Genomic DNA, 16,256 nt, shown 5'->3' with positions numbered 1-16,256 from the left:
TAGAAGGACCATGCACTGCCACCCGGTGGTCACATGTAGGCAACAACAAACTCCCCGGAGGACCTGAGACAGGGCCTGACACAGGGCTTTTGGTGTGACCTATGGTGCTGCTTCATGAAGCTCTTTTCTCCCTGCTCACCCAGCAATTGCAGGGACTTTGAGTCCTAAGTTGATTTGGCAAAGAGATAGGTCTCAAAACACATATGCTGCCTTTAAGACATGTACAATCTCTCCTGTGTTAAAACATTCACTTAGTTATATTAAAAACATATATTTAGTTGACAAATATTTTCAAATTGTCTACTAAGTGTACAGATTTTTTATTTTTGGTCATAGGGTATTGTCTATAGCAAAGACAGACATAATCTTTGCTTTCATGGTATTTATTTTGGGAAGACTGAGAACATCTATGTTAGTAATTAGGGCCACAGTTTACCAGAGGCAAGCAAGAGTGCCAGGTTCATACTGAATTATCCCCATAGATGTGGAAAGTAACGCCACTCTAAATAAGATGCTATCTGTGTTGGAAGTGTTGCAAAGGCCATGGAATCAAGGCCTCCGTTTGTAGAGGTGACAGAAGGGGGCTCCTGTGTCAGGATGACCCTTTATGTCTATGATCTCTACAAGTGATTTAATCTTTCTGTGTCTTTGGTCCTCCTCCTAATGAACATTGTAAAACTAGTTGTGATCCAGGTGCTGACAGCTCATCCTTGGAATCATGGCTACTCATGAGGCGGAGATACAAGGAACAATGGCTCAAAGCCAACCTGGAAAGATAAGTCCGAGACACTTAATCTCCAAAGCAACCAGCAAAAAGCAAAACAGGGGATAGGTCTCAACTGGTAGAGCACCAGTCAAGTGAACAAACTGGATAAGCATTTATGAGGACATGAGTTCAAACCGCAGTACTAGCAAAAAAAGAAAAAGAAAAAGAAAAGAAAAGAAAAGAAAAGAACTCTGTGGATTTGTGGTGGCTTGGCAGGATTGTTTCAGGTTGGCAAGAGAAGGTGGAGTTCATTTAGAGGTGGCAATGGGGTATTGCTCCATAAACCACTGCTCCTTGTCCCTCTGCTTCTCATTTTTATCTAGAGAAGGTAAAATGTGATCTTCACACTGCTACAGAACACATGGATCTGTGTTTTTGCTTTCGGGTTGTTCTTTTGTGTTCTTTTGGAAGATGGCACATTCCACATTGTCACATTTCCCTCTCCATTAGCACATCAAGGAACAAGCTAAGATGTAATTGTCATGCTAAGTCACTGGGAAGGGCATGTGAAGACCCCTGCAACCTGAGTGATAAGGCATGACCGTATCCAAGAAACATTAGTTGTTCATTCAAACATTACTGTTCATCCTTCACTGTGACTTCTGATTATTGATTCATGCCTACTGATTAATAACATAATTACAAGTACAACTACTACTACTTTGTGTGCATTTAGCCTCAGGCAACAAAACCCTAAAACTCATGAGCTTAGTTTACCATGAATCATATGCATGATATTTGGGATACTGTTCTGAAACTGGTCCTATTTGGAGTCAAGACATGTAATGCAAGTAAAGTGCTAACAAGATACTATGAGTGACTGAGTGAGGGTTCTGGCACTCTGCTCCCTTTTCCCTCTCCCTCAACAATACTGTTGTTTGGTATGCCAGTACTATGACTTGAACTCAGAGCCTCAAACTCTCACTTGACTTTTCTCCTCACGACTGGCACTCTACCACTTGAGCAATACCTCCCTTCCACATCTAGCTATTTGCTGGTGAATTCAAGAGTTACTTGGGATTTGCCTGCCTGGACTAGCTTTGAACCATGATCCTCAGATCTTAACCTACTGAAATAGCTAGGATTGGCTATAAGTGGCTGGTGTCATCACACCTGTTCTGTGCCTTAAAGGTGGGAGATGTTATGAAGATGGAAGGAAGAGGCATCAAATCCCAGGAGCAGAGAGTAAAGAAAGGTGAAGGTCATGGATATAATTAATGAGCCAGGCAGAGAAGACATATGAATGAACAAGTATACCATGGAAGTGATAGAGGCCAGCCCTGAGAGGACAACCACCAATCACAGCCCATTATTGTTTAGTGGACTACACACATGCTAGGACCACCACCAATCACAGTGCAATACTTCTTAGGGCAATGCTTACATGCTGGCCAGCTCTGCAGATATCCCAAGAGAAGCCAAAACTCTACAACTCACACTACACTTCCAATTTCTCCAGCCACGCTTTGTAGACACAAAGCAGGTAAACTAAGACTGTTCAGCCACAGGTTTCCTGTTTGACACTCTCATCTAATTAATCATCCAATTGTCTCTTTTAAATAAATAGTCACTTTTAAAATAAAATAAAAAGGAACATCGAATTTCATAAGGAAAATGACACAGTCAAACATTTTATAAAGCAGTCTGAAGAACAAGATGCATATTAAATCACAGAAGTGCTAGGTATTTATTTTTCATGTACCATATTTTTAATTCTCATACAGCTTGCTATAAAGCTGGTATTTGTGCATAGCCTCAACCACAGTGGCGTGGCAGAAAATATCTCACATATGATTAACCTCTATAGTTTTCTAGACAGCAAGTGACAATGTAAGAAACAAATAACATAAATAAAACCACAGCAACAATACAAACTGAAGGTGTTAGTTTAAGAAAGAAATACAACCCTGATGGATGGATCAAAAGGCACTGTGGAGGGACTGGGAATGTGGCTTAGTAGTAGAGTACTTGTCTCCCATTCATGAAGGCCTGGGTTCAATTCCTCAGCATCACATAAACACAAAAAGCTAGAAATGGTGCTGTGGCTCAAGTGGTAGAGCCCAGAGAATAGCTTTGAGCACAGCCCAGGTCCTGAGTTCAAATTCTAGGACCAACAACAACAAAAAAAGCACTGTGGAAAAAAACAAAAGATACATTTAAAATGCATAATTATTATTAGTAGTAGTCGTAGTAGTGATTCTACAAGGAACTTACAGATGGAATAGTTATGCAGTTAATGTAATGAGATTTGGGACCATAATTATCTTTAAGTAGGAGAAAGGAATTCTGGAGGAGCTTAATTACCAATCTAAAACTCCTGCTGGGATTGAGGAAGTTTGCCTTCTAGCCCCATCTTGAGAGCTAGCCCATGACTTGGAAAAGTTACTTTCTCTCTAAATTTCCCTGGTTGCTTAATCTCTCCTTGCAGGTTGTTTGTTGGTGGTTGTTTTTCTAATGATTAAAACAAATAGCTAGCAAATCTAACATGTAGAATAAACAAGGAAAAGACTCAGTGTGACACTGAAGAAAGCCAGGAAGGAAGTGACATTCTGCTACTGTCTTCCACCTGGGGTATTGGAGTCCTTTGTAACAGCTTTCAAGAAATTGTCCAGGGACTGAAGGCCTGAGGCTGGAGACCAGGGACTGGAGCCTGTTTGCTGAGCCTGTATTTGCACTTGAGGAGCTCATGTGGAGAGAAAGGGACAATTTCCATGAGAAGCTGTGCATACATACTTACCATCTCATTTAAACTTTTCTTATCATCATGATAATTTTTCAGTACTACAGATGGGATTCAAGGACTCTCCTACATTTCTACTTTGAGCTACGTCCCACAGACCCTTCTGTTTTCAAGAACCTTGCTATTTCTATATAGAAAGGCATCAAACTTGTGATAGTGCTCTCTGCCTGCTGAGTAACAGTAATAACAAGCATGAACATTTATTTCTTTTATGCCTACTGGGGCATAAATGCCGCATCCACCTCGACCAGCAAGGAAGACACGACCCGGGATTCTTCTCAAAGCAGTTTATTCAGGAACCTTGTTTGCTAGCTTCTCCTGCTTCTCCCTCGCCCTGCACCCGCACACCGGTTATAAGCCTCCTGGATGGCCAATCCCGAAGTGCCATGTGGCAAATACCAATAGGGTCACAAACACAGAAGCAAGCCAGTAGCCAAGCCATAGCCATATAAGGAGTTGTTTTTCACAGAGAGCACTCACCATCGGGAAGGCGGAAGGCGGAAGCCAGCGCCATTTTAGGTCATGGCCGTGCCATGCGGCCCCGCCATCTTTGGTCGGCTCCCGCAGCTCTCCACACATGAACTCAGAGGTTCATGCCTAGCTTTGTCTGCCAGGTTTAACCCTGAACCATGATCCTTTCAACTGATCCTTTCTTGCTCACAGCTAACATTCTACCACTTGAGCCAGTCCTACAGCCTAGTGTTTTGCTGGTTAATGGGAAATTGAGTATGGAGGACTTTTCTTTTCAGGTTGATCCTGAACCTCAATTCTCTAGGTCTCAAACTCCTGATAGGTAGGGTTACAGGTGTGAGTTGACAGTCTGCTTAGCTAAATTTTTTTTGGTGCCAGTGCCAGGACTTGAACTCAGGGCCTCGGCATAGTACATGAGCTTATTTTGCTCAAGGCTATCATTTCAACCACAGTTTTACTTCTGGCTTTTTTCATAGTTTAGTGGAGATGAGATTCTCACAGACTTTCCTGTCCTGCTGGCTTCGTATTGCAATCCTCAGTTCTCAGCCTCCTGAGTAGTGGGAATTACAGACATGAGTCACTGGCACCTGGCTGTAAACATACTATTTTTTTAAAGAAGTCTGTATCCTCTTGATTTCTGGGTCCTAGGTCTCCAAGCCAGTTCATCACTACCTTTGAAAGAAACCATTTTTTAGACAAAGAATGATGCTTTCTTTGCCATTCTAAGTAGTGCCACATAGAATTTTCCTCTGAGATAAGAGCAACAGAGCCCTGGGAACTGGAAAAGGTGGAGACACAGACACACTAAGCAACATACCCCAATCATGGAGCTAGGCAGATGGCTGCCACAGTCTGGCTGTGACACCAACACCACACCCAGCTCCTCCCTGTCCAAGAGCAAAAACTCCCCTCCATCTCCCTGAGATCAAAGGGGTTTTGGTGTAATTGTTCTAATTTCTCATGGGCCACTTTTCACCCTACTGCATGTGTCTAATTAGGACAAGAAGGAAGGAAAGAAAAAAATGACACTTTGCAGCTGGCGGAGAGGAAGGGGGAATGAGAGAAGGGTTAATTGCCTCCTAGCTGTCAGACCTGTAATTATATTCAGTTTGTGGATTCCAGCCTTCTTTTGATGATGTGAAACAAATCTCCAAATACAGCCAAACTTCTGCTGCATGTGCCTTTGTGTTGAAAGTAAAGTGGCCTCGACACAGCCTGGGCTAAACTGCACGTTCTTGGCTAGTGGCCAATTGTAACTAAGTTTCTCATTGCTGGGGTTAAACTGCTTGCTTCAGTGTTCTAAAAGAAAGTGAATGGGGCTGTGCAATTGGGCCATTAGAGTGATCTCAGCCCACACCGCAGGAATCAGAACAAAGTTAAGTACAGTAAACCCACAGAGTCATGAGAAATAGTACTTGATGCTCTAAGAAGCTAAGTGCTTAGAGAGTGCATTGCAAAAGAGGCAAAGATGGCCTCTCAAGGCCAGGCATGCTCACCCACTTCTCCAGGCTACTTACATAAGGTGGTGCCTGCACATGTGACTCTAGGTTACATGTAAATGCTGAAACAGCCGAATCCCACAGTGGGACAAGTATAGGCCCCAAGCACCTGCAGAAGCTGTGGTGAAACAGCTTGGCTTACTCCACTTACTCTACAGGTGGCAAGAAATATCTAGTAATCAGAGACCAAACAAAGGATCACTAAGCCAACACTGTTCACACAAGGACCTGCCACTCCTACGAATAAGAATATATTTCAGGTTTTCTTCCCTCCTGGTTATAGCCAAATTCTATTTCCTTGCCCACACTGTGGAATGGTTTCCAAATTCCTTTATTTCACTTCAGAACTTCCCACATGGTGTTGACCTGACTTCTTTGTTTTGTTTTGTTTTTTAATAAGCTTTTTTTGTGTGAAAATACTGTACAGAGGTGTTACAGTTACAAGAGCAAGGTAATGAATGCATTTCTTATCAAGCATTGTTGCCTCCTCCTTTGTTTCCCCTTCCAATACCTTCCCATACACCCCCCCCCACCCCCGTGCCAAAGTTGTAAAGTTTGTTTTTTGCAATAACGTCTTGTACATCTCATTGTTGCAATGGGTCCACCTGTATTATTATTTAAACATTTCGTTTTTTCCTTTCCCCTCCCCAAATTATATCAACATCGAATACAGTGAAAACAGGGGTTATACCATGGGGGAGGAACATACAAAGCAACAAAAAAATCACATGGTACCTTAAACTATGTTAGAAACAATAGCAAGAAAGAAAAAAACCACTTGTGTCCGTATCTTGGGGTTCATTTCACTTAGCTTCATCTTATCTGGTCATATGTACATAGCTTTTGACCTTTTCTACTTGTCCCAGACATTTACTAGTTATTGTAAATAAGGGAAACCATGAGACCTATGTTTCTTTTGGCCTAGTTTACTTCACTTAATATAATTTTTACCAAGGCTTTCCATTTCCTAACAAATGGGGTGATGTCATTCTTTCTGATGGAGGCATAGAATTCCATTATATACATATTATATATTATATATGTAATATATAATGTATATAATATATATCATACTTTCTTGATCCATTCATCCATTGAGGGGCATATGGTTTGGTTCCTGACTTCTTGTACTATTTTCTCCTTAGGCTACTTGTTCTTCCCCTCATGGTTATGATGATATTCCATTTCCTTGCTCACACTCTGGACTGGTTTCTAAACTCTCCTTTATTTCGCTTCAGAACTTCCCACATGGTGTTGCCCTGACTTCTTGCACTACTTCCTCCTAAGGCTACTTGTTCCCAGTTACTAATGTCTTTTCATCATTTAGGTCTGGATCCTGGCAGCTCATTCTAGCTAATCTTCCCTCCTTTCTCAGTCTGGTGTAGGTGCCTCTGCTATGAGCTCTGGGGTGTCCTAAATTATTCTGTTTCTGTTCTGTGCTATCTGTTCTCTCAGGCTCTCTGCATAACTCTACCAGTGTCTTCACAAGCACATGTGCAAGTGTCCACACCTGGAAGTGAGCATCTCTTGAGGTGGAAGAGGCAGCATGCTGTATAGTTGGAAGTGCCCCATTCCTCAGCCCCAACTTCTGTGTGTGTGTGTGTGTGTGTGTGTGTGTGTGTGTGTGTGTGTGTGTGTGTCTCATACTAAAAGTCAGTATCGATTCTTCACATGGCAAATGAGTAACTTAAGTGGGTTCACTACCTCCACCTATGTTCTTCTGCAACTGATTATCAATGGCTGAATGTCAGGATGATGCTTTATAAGAGCGGTCTTGTCACCACTCTGCTCAAGGCTCAATGGTGTTTTAGTTTATTAGGAGTAATGCCCTCAGGATACCCTATGCCTCCAGGATCCATCATAGCATACTCATCTCTGCCACTACTCAGCCCTCGCATCCCTTCCATCCCTTTCCCCTCACATTCACAGGCTTTGTCCTATTTTCATAAACCCTTCTTCCCTGATAGACACTCTCCCTAATCCAGTAGTCACATGACTCATGCCCCTCTTTTTCATATCTATGATGTGCCTCTCTCAAGAAGCACTACTGATATCTGGCACTAGTGTCTCATGTACCTAATCCTAGCTACTCTGGAAGCAGAGATCTGAGGGCCCCATTTCAAAATCAACCTAGGGAGAAAAGCTCCAGAGAGGAGAGTATCATCTCCAATTAGCCAACCAAATGCTGGAAGTGAACATGTTTCTCAAATGCTATACTATCAGCCTTGAGTAAAAAACCTAATGGACAGCACATGTCCTAGTTTTCAATCCCCCAGCACTAGCAATAAAATAAAATTAAAGTAGAAAGTCAGGTACCAGTGGCTCATGTCTGAAATCCTAGCTACTCAGGAGATATCTGAGGATCATGATTTGGAGGTATCTGAGACAGGAAAAAAAGTCCATGAAATAATTATCTTCAATCACCCTCCAAAAAGGCAGAGCAGATCCTCTAAGGAGGATCCATCTCTAAGGCAGAGTACAAGGAGAAAGTTGAGGAAGAGAAGTAAATGCAGCTGGGCACCAGTTGCTCAGGCCTTAAATCCTTGTCCCTCAGGAAGCTAAGATTTGAGGTTGACAGTTTGAAGACAGACTGGGCAAGAAAGCCCATGAAACTCTTATCTCCAATTGACCATAAAAAGCTAAAACTCTGCTGTAGCTCAAGTGGTAGAGCCGCAACCTTAAGGAGTGAAGGCTAAGGGACAGCACCTAAGCATGAGTTCAAGCTCCAGTATCAGCATGAAAGAAAAAGAAAGTAAAGGACAGGAAAGAAAAACTGTTAAGAATACCATTATGTGATCAGCTCTGTGCACACATCATCCACTGACCCAAGGTAGCAGAGGTGGCTTCAGGTTCTCTATGAGAAAGAGAAAGATGAGCTGGGCACTGGTGTCTCACCCCTGTTATACTAGGAACTCAGGAGGCTGAGATCTGAGGATCACGGTTCAAAGCCAGCCTGTGCAATACAGTCCATGAGACTCTACAATTAACCACCAGAAAATCAGAAGTGGGGCTTTGGCTCAAGTGGTAGAGTGCTTGCCTTGAGCTGAAGAGCTGAGGAACAACGCCCAGGCCCAGAGTTCAAGCTCCACACCAACTCCCCGAATGACAAAACAACAAGAACACCAACAAAAGAAGCAGATAAGGCCCCTACCACTCTCTGAGACTATTTCAGGGCTATGCAATGATCTGTTGCTTGTGGAAAGCTTGAAAGAACTGTTGGCATTACAGTGATCTCACAAAACACTCTGGGGATAACAATGCAGTCTCTTGTAGAGACCAGAAAAACACATCATTCACAGAGAATAAATGTGCTGGCCTGGTGCTGAAGTGGGCAAGGTTGGAAAGGGTAAGCAGTCCTTCCATCAGCATTAGTCATTACAGAGTAATAATCAGCACCTCTGTCACACACAATGCCATTTCACAAGGAAGCAAAATATTTTACACTTTCACTTTCATTTTAAACATGACATTCCTGGATCTGAACCCAAAATAACATGCTGGGATTCTATAGACAAATACACACACACACACACACACACACACACACACACACACACACACACACACACACACACACACATGTATTCAAAAATTACACATTAGGAACTCAAGTTCTTGACCACTTCTAAATTGATGAAGCCAACAAAAGTGACAACCGAAAAACAAAGCTCTCTGCCTCCAGCCCCAAACTGAGCAACCCAAACTGCAAAAGTCCTGGTGTCACCACCAAACATAGCATGTGTGCAGTCTGCATGCCTACCCTCTTACACAACTCCACAGCAAGAGGTGTCAGATTTACAAAGTCAAATTATTTTATTTTATTGTCAGTTGTGGGGGCTGAACTCTGGGCCTGGGTGGTGTCCCTCAGTTCCTCAGCTCGAGGCCAGTCCCCTACCACTTGAGTCACAGTGCCACTTTTGGCTTTTTTCTGCTTATGTGGTGCTGAGCAATCGAACTCAGAGGCTCATACATGAAAGGCAAGCACCCTACCACTGAGCCAACTTCCCAGCCCAAGTCAAGTTATTTTTAATGTGATATGTCAGCTCTTTTCTTTCAAAAGCTTTCAGTAAATAAACATTCTGGGAATTTTATCAGTTAGCTATATTTTCTAGTAAGATGTGTGTATATAAACACATATGTATATATTTTCATATGTGTTTATGTTTACACATATGCATATATTTACACAAGAACAATTGCCTATAGTTATGTACATATATGAAAAAATAACTGCATATATACAAGCATGTAAACTTACATATAGGTGAGTTTATATATGCGTATATAAAGAGACACACATATGAAGAGAGAATAATATACATACCAAGTGAATATTTTTCTATTTTCATCATTTATAATTGATTATTGTGGTATATATACACATCTATTAATTATTATTATTACTCTTTTTTTGGGGGGGACGGTCATGGTGCCTGAACTCTGGGCCTGGGTGGTGTTCCTCAGCTCTGCAGCTCAAGGCTAGCGCTCTACCATTTGAGCCACAGCGCCACTTCCGGCTTTTTTTTTGGTTTTGCTTATGTGGTGCTGGGGAATCGAACCCAGGGCCTCAGGCATGCAAGGCAAGCTCTCTATCACTGAGCCACCTTCCCAGCCCTTATTATTACTCTTTTAGGGAGGTGGTCATGGAGCCTGAACTCTGGGCCTGGGCACTGTCCCTCAGCTCACTGGAGCCACAGTGCCACTTCCAGCTTTTTCTGCTTATTTGGTGCTGAGGAATCCAACCCAGCGCCTCATGCATGCAAGGCAAGCAATCTACCACTGAGCTACCTTCCCAGCCCCTTATTACTCATTTTGCTCAACTTTCTTTTTCTTTTTCCTTTTCATTGCCAGTCCTGGGCAGTGTCTCTGAGACTCTGTTCCCAAGGCTAGGACTCTACCACTTGTGCCACAGCACTACTTCCAGCTTTTTCTGAATAGTTTATTGCAGATGAGAGTCTTGTGGAATTTTTTGCCTGGATTGGCTTCAAATTGTAATCCTCAGATCTCAGACTCCTGAGTATTTAGGATTATAGGCATGAGACACTGGCACTTGTCTCTTTTGTTTTTGAATTTTGTGCCAGTATTGGGGCTTGAACTCAGAGCCTCATTCTCTCCCTTGGCTTTTTTGCTCAAAGCTGACTCTTACCATTTTACCACCTGGACCATGGCTTCTGAAGAGATTTTGCTTGTAAATTGGAGATAAGGCTCTCACAAACTTTCCTACACAGACTGGCTTTGAACTGCAATTCTCAGATCAATTGTAGCCTCCTGAGTAGTTGGATTACAGGTGTGAGCCACCAGCATCCAGTTGTAGAATTTTGTAAGTATCAATGTTTTCTAGTCATGGGTGCTAGAAAACACCTGCAATCCAAGCTACTCAGGAGGGTGAGATCTGTGGATGTGATTTAAAGCCAGCCTGGGTAGGGAAGTCTGTGAGACTCTTACCACCAATTAACCACCAGACAACCAAAAGTGGCACTGTGGCTCAAAGTGAGAGAGTGCTATCATTGAGCCAAAAGTTCAGGGAAAGCACCCAAGCTGATTTCAAGCCTCATGACCAACAACAACAACAACACAACAAAAATGTCTAGCTGAAGATTTTGCTCCATGGTAGACACTGATAAATGATGAATCAAATAAATGATGAATCATATAATAGAGCTGACAGGTGGGTGTATATAGATGGCAGTTTTTATGTTGCTTTATTGGCCTCTCTCTATGGGAAAAGGTTGATGAAGAGAAGACCAGTGCAGTTTTCAGCACAGGGCTTCTTGTGGGCAAGGAGGAGGAGGCCTGACTTCGGCCTTCCCAAACAATGACCCTTACTAAGCCTTTATTATGGCTTCCACTTCCTTCTCACTGTCTCCACCTACCTGCTCTGCCTTTAAAACCCATGCCTATGAAAAACTCCTTTTTTTGCTAAAGCCATTTAGACTTGAGTTTCTGTTGCTTGCCACCAATTCAGACCAAGTTACAGATAAACCTACTTTGAAAAGTGTCAGGAAAAGACTCCTATCCAACAGATTCCTAACTTAAAATCTAAGTGTCACTTTCACTGAATTAGTGACTCTAACTACAAAGAATAGAGACTTGGTGATGGAATAATTTCGAGGCAATTTAAAACAACAACAACAAAAACAACTATATCATCTATCTATCTATCTATCTATCTATCTATCTATCTATCTATCTATCTATATATCTATATATCTACACATATATATGCTCAGGAGTCATCAGTTGCAGCCAGGCACTGGTGGCTCATGCTGTAATCGTAGCTGCTCAGAAGACTGAGATCTGAGGACCATGGTTCAAAGCCAGCCTGGAAAGGGAAGTCTATGAGACTTCTATCTCCAATTAACCACCAGCAAGCTGTTAAGTTGAGTTGTAGCTTGAATGGTAGACCTCCACGCTCAAGATAAAAGCTGAGAAGTGGTGTCCAGGCTCTGAGTTCAAGCCTTAGTTCTAGCATCAAAAAAATAAAAAAGGAAGTTAGGAGCTGGAGGTTCAAAAAAATGGAGCTTGGGCAAGAAGTAAATGTGTTCTGAGAAAGCTCTCTTAAGAGAGTAACACATCCTTAAATCTAAAACAATTTTTGGTCATGGGCTGCTTTTTTACACTGAGTGCCCAAGGTCTAATTATGGAGGATTGAGCTTCCAATTTAAAGCAGTGCATTCCACTTTGTGAAAGAAACTGCTGGTTTCTGAAAGACTCATAATGAATAACGCCACGGTGAAATTTTCTTTGTAAGGAAATGCCTGACTCCATAGGGTCCATGGAATAAAATTAATTTCCACAATTGCTACAAGCACTTAACAGACACACCTTTCAAGAGGAAAGTTTAGCAATTATGAAGGGAGTGCCACTTTTATATATTGAGTCTGCAGGTCTGCAAATTTCATGTTGGAAATGTTCACATAATTTTGCACAGATTATAGTTATGTGGCCTATTTTGTTTACAGGTTTCTGGCATGAAAAATTTTAAAAATAGTTTTACATATGACTTCCAAAATAAAATGTGGATTCAAGTATGGTTTTGAGATGGGTCCTCTGTGCAGATTTCTGAAAACAAGATGGTAAATAAACAACTGAACAATTACTTGGTAACTGAGTCAGAACTGAGAACAGGAATGCCTCATCTGAATTCAGTGAGGAAGTGCATCATGGTTGATTATTAATATCCGTCATGTCATAGAAATTAGAATGCAACTTAGTTTTTGCTATCCTATGTCATCCACAACTAATAAAGGCTTGCAGGTTCCATTTCTGCACTTGCACAATCACTCTTACATATTCTCAAATAATTACATTGGCATTTGGCCATTATTGTAGAAATAAAAAGCCATGACTTGGCATACTTTGAAAAATAATGCTTACATTCTGATGGCTGTTTTGATTGATACCTAAGCTGCCAGTGACTTTTCCAAGGAAACCGCTATTTACCTCAATCTAATATAGGTCAATGTGGTGGGTGATGACTTATGACTTTTATTATTAGGGAGATAGATTTTGTGTTCACGTGCCAGTACTAGGGCTTGAGCTAAGGGCCTGGGTGCTGTCCATTTAAGGCCAGCACTTTACCATTTGAGCCACAGCTCACTTCCTGCTTTTTACTGGTTAAAGGGAATAAGAGTCTCATAGAATTTCCGGCTCTCGTTGCCTTCCAGCTACAGTTCTTTGATCTCAGCCTCTTGATTACTTAAGATCACAGGTGGAATTAGTCATTAGTGAAGCATTATTGAAGCATTTTTTTCTGAGAAAAACTGTTATATAGACTTTAAACTTCTTAGACATTCCACATTCTCCCAACCCTTGGCTCTGCACTCAGGTACTAATGATTTGAGCTTCAGTGTCTTCATCTATATTCTGAAGAGACCTGGTAGCTCTGATAACACTCCATTGGAATAAATGTTAAAAAATGCGTTGGAAATTGAGAAGTACTATAAATATGAAAAACTTCTGAATGACTTGCTGAATAAAGTTAAGAGATCACTCAATTACAGAGTCCCAAAGCAACATCTATTTCACTTATAATTAAGTGAACTCAATTGTGCCATAGAAAGATGAAAATTCAGCCAGGCTCCGATGGCTCATGCCTGTAATCCTAGCTACTCAGGAGGCTGAGATCTGAAGATCATGGTTCAAAGCCAGCTCGGGGAGGAAAGTCCATAAGACTCTTATCTACAATAAAGCACTAGAAAACCGGAAGTGGTGCTGTGGCTCAAGTGGTACAGTGTTCGCCTTAAGCTGAAGAACGCAGTGACAGTGCCCAACCCCAGAGTTCAAGCCCCATGACTGAACAAAAAAAAAAAAAAGGAAACATGAGGACTCAGGTCAGCTTTACACCTTGGACATGCATAATGCCTTCAGCTTGACTATATGTATGGGCTTATCGAACCACTGTATGGGCCTCTGAGAGCACTCTTCCTGAAACTTTTTATACTCTTTCTTTTATAAAAATGTTCTTAGCTGAGCATCAGTAGCACATGGTTATCTCAATAGATGCAGAAAAGCAGTTGACAAGATCCAACACCGCTTTATGATGAGGGTTTTGGAAAAACTAAGAATCCAGGCAACATTCCTCAATACAATAAAGGCTGTATATGACAAACCTACAGCCAGCATTATACTTAATTGTGAAAAACTAAAGCCATTTACTCTTAATGCAGGAATGATACAAGGATGTCTACTTTCTCCACTTCTCGTCAATTTAGTATTAAAATGCCTACCTACAGCAATAAGACAAGATGAAGACATAAGAGGGATCTAAATAGGAAAAGATGAAGTAAAACTCACCCACTTTGCAGATGACATGATCTTGTATTTAAAGAATGCCATGGACTCCACTATCAAATTACTCAAGCTGATTCAAAACTTTGGCAAAGTAGCAGGGTATAAAATTAACCCTCAAAAATCAATGGCTTTTCTGCATGCCAACAATGAGAAAAGCATGGGTGAAATCAGGAAAGCAACTCCATTTGTAATAACCCCACAAAAAATACCTAGGAATTAACTTAACCAAAGAAGTGAAGGACTTCTATGATGAAAACTTTAAAAACCTGAAAAAGGAAATCAAAAGAGAATTTAAAATGTGAAAATGGGAGGTTTTTCACCTCCCATGCTCCTGGATTGGAAGGATCAACATCATCATCGTGAAAATGGCAATACTTCCCAAGGCTATTTTCAAATTCAATATGATACCTATCAATATTCCAACCTCATTCTTCAAAGAAATAGAAGAGGCAATCCAACAATTCATATGGAACAATGAAAGACCCCGAATAGTCAAAATGATCCTTAACAGAAAGAACAATGGTGGAGGAATATCAATACCAAATTTCATTCTCTACTACAAAGCCATAGTAATCAAAACAGCTTGGTACTGGCACAATAACAGACGGCAGGCCAAATGGAATAGAATTGAAAACCCAGAAATGCACCTACAGACCTATAGCCTTCTAATCTTCCATAGGGGAACTAAATAAATAGAATAAAGACAGCCTCTTTAGTAAATGGTGCTGGCAAAATTGGTTACTCACTTATGGAAAACTAAAACTAGCTCCTTATATATCACCCTGCTCTACAATCAACTCCAAATGGATCAAAGACCTCAAAGTCAAAGCAGACACTCCTAAAACATTACAGGTTGGAATAGGAGAAACCCTAGGTCTCCTTAGCACAGGCCAAAATTTTCTTAGTAGACACCCAGAAATACAACAAATTAAAGAAATGTTGGACAAATGGGATTGCATGAAATGCCAGAGCTTCTGCATGGCAAAGGACATAGCTAGTAAGATCAATAGAAAGCACACAGATTTGGAGAAGATCTTCACTAGCCATACAACGGACAAGGTCTCATATCTAAAATATACCTGGAACTCAAAAAATTAAATCTCCCAACAACAAATCCTTAAAGAACGACTGCACAATATATAAATGGGCTAAAGACTTACAGAGAAACTTCTCTGAAGAGGAAAGAAGGATGGCCAATAGACACATGAAGAAATGTTCAACCTCCCTAGCCATAAAAGAAATGCAAATCAAAACAACATTGAGATACAACCTCACTCAAGTTAGAATGGCTAAAATCAAGAACTCTAATAAAAACAGATGCTGGAGGGGATGTAGACAGAAGGGAACCTTACTGCATTGTTGGTGGGAGTGTAAACTTGTTCAACCACTTTGGAAAGCATTATGGAGGTTCCTCAAAAGGCACCACATAGAGCTTCCCTATGACCCAGCAACCCCACTTTTGGGCATTTACCCAAATGTTCACAAACAAGACCAAGCTAAAGCTACCAGCACGACTATGTTTATTGCAGCATTATTTACTATAGCTAAGATATGGAGCCAACCCAGATGCCCCTCAGTAGATGAATGGACAAGAAAATGTGGTATATATACACAATGGAATTCTATGCCTCTATCAGAAAGAATGACATTGCCCCATTTGTTAGGAAATGGAAAGCCTTGGAAAAAATTATATTAAGTGAAGTAAGCCAGGCCCAAGGAAGCATATGTCCCATAGTTTCCTTTATTTGCAATATCTAGTATATGTCTGAGTCAAGCAGAAAAGGTCAGATAAGTTGATGTTAGGGAAATGAATCTTAAGATATGTAGTCACATGTTTTTTTTCTTTCATTCGATTGTTTCTAACACATTTATAAGATTATTTCTTTGTAGCTTTGTATGTCTCTTCCCCACAGTATAACCCCTGCTTTCACTCTATTTGATGTCGGTATAATTTAAATAGGGATACAGGCAGACCCATTGCAACAAT

Source organism: Dipodomys merriami, unplaced genomic scaffold, assembly GCF_024711535.1.
Source record: "Dipodomys merriami isolate MVZ:Mamm:240054 unplaced genomic scaffold, mDipMer1.0.p SCAF_265, whole genome shotgun sequence".
Taxonomy (NCBI): domain Eukaryota; kingdom Metazoa; phylum Chordata; class Mammalia; order Rodentia; family Heteromyidae; genus Dipodomys; species Dipodomys merriami.
This window is presented reverse-complemented; position numbering follows the sequence as displayed.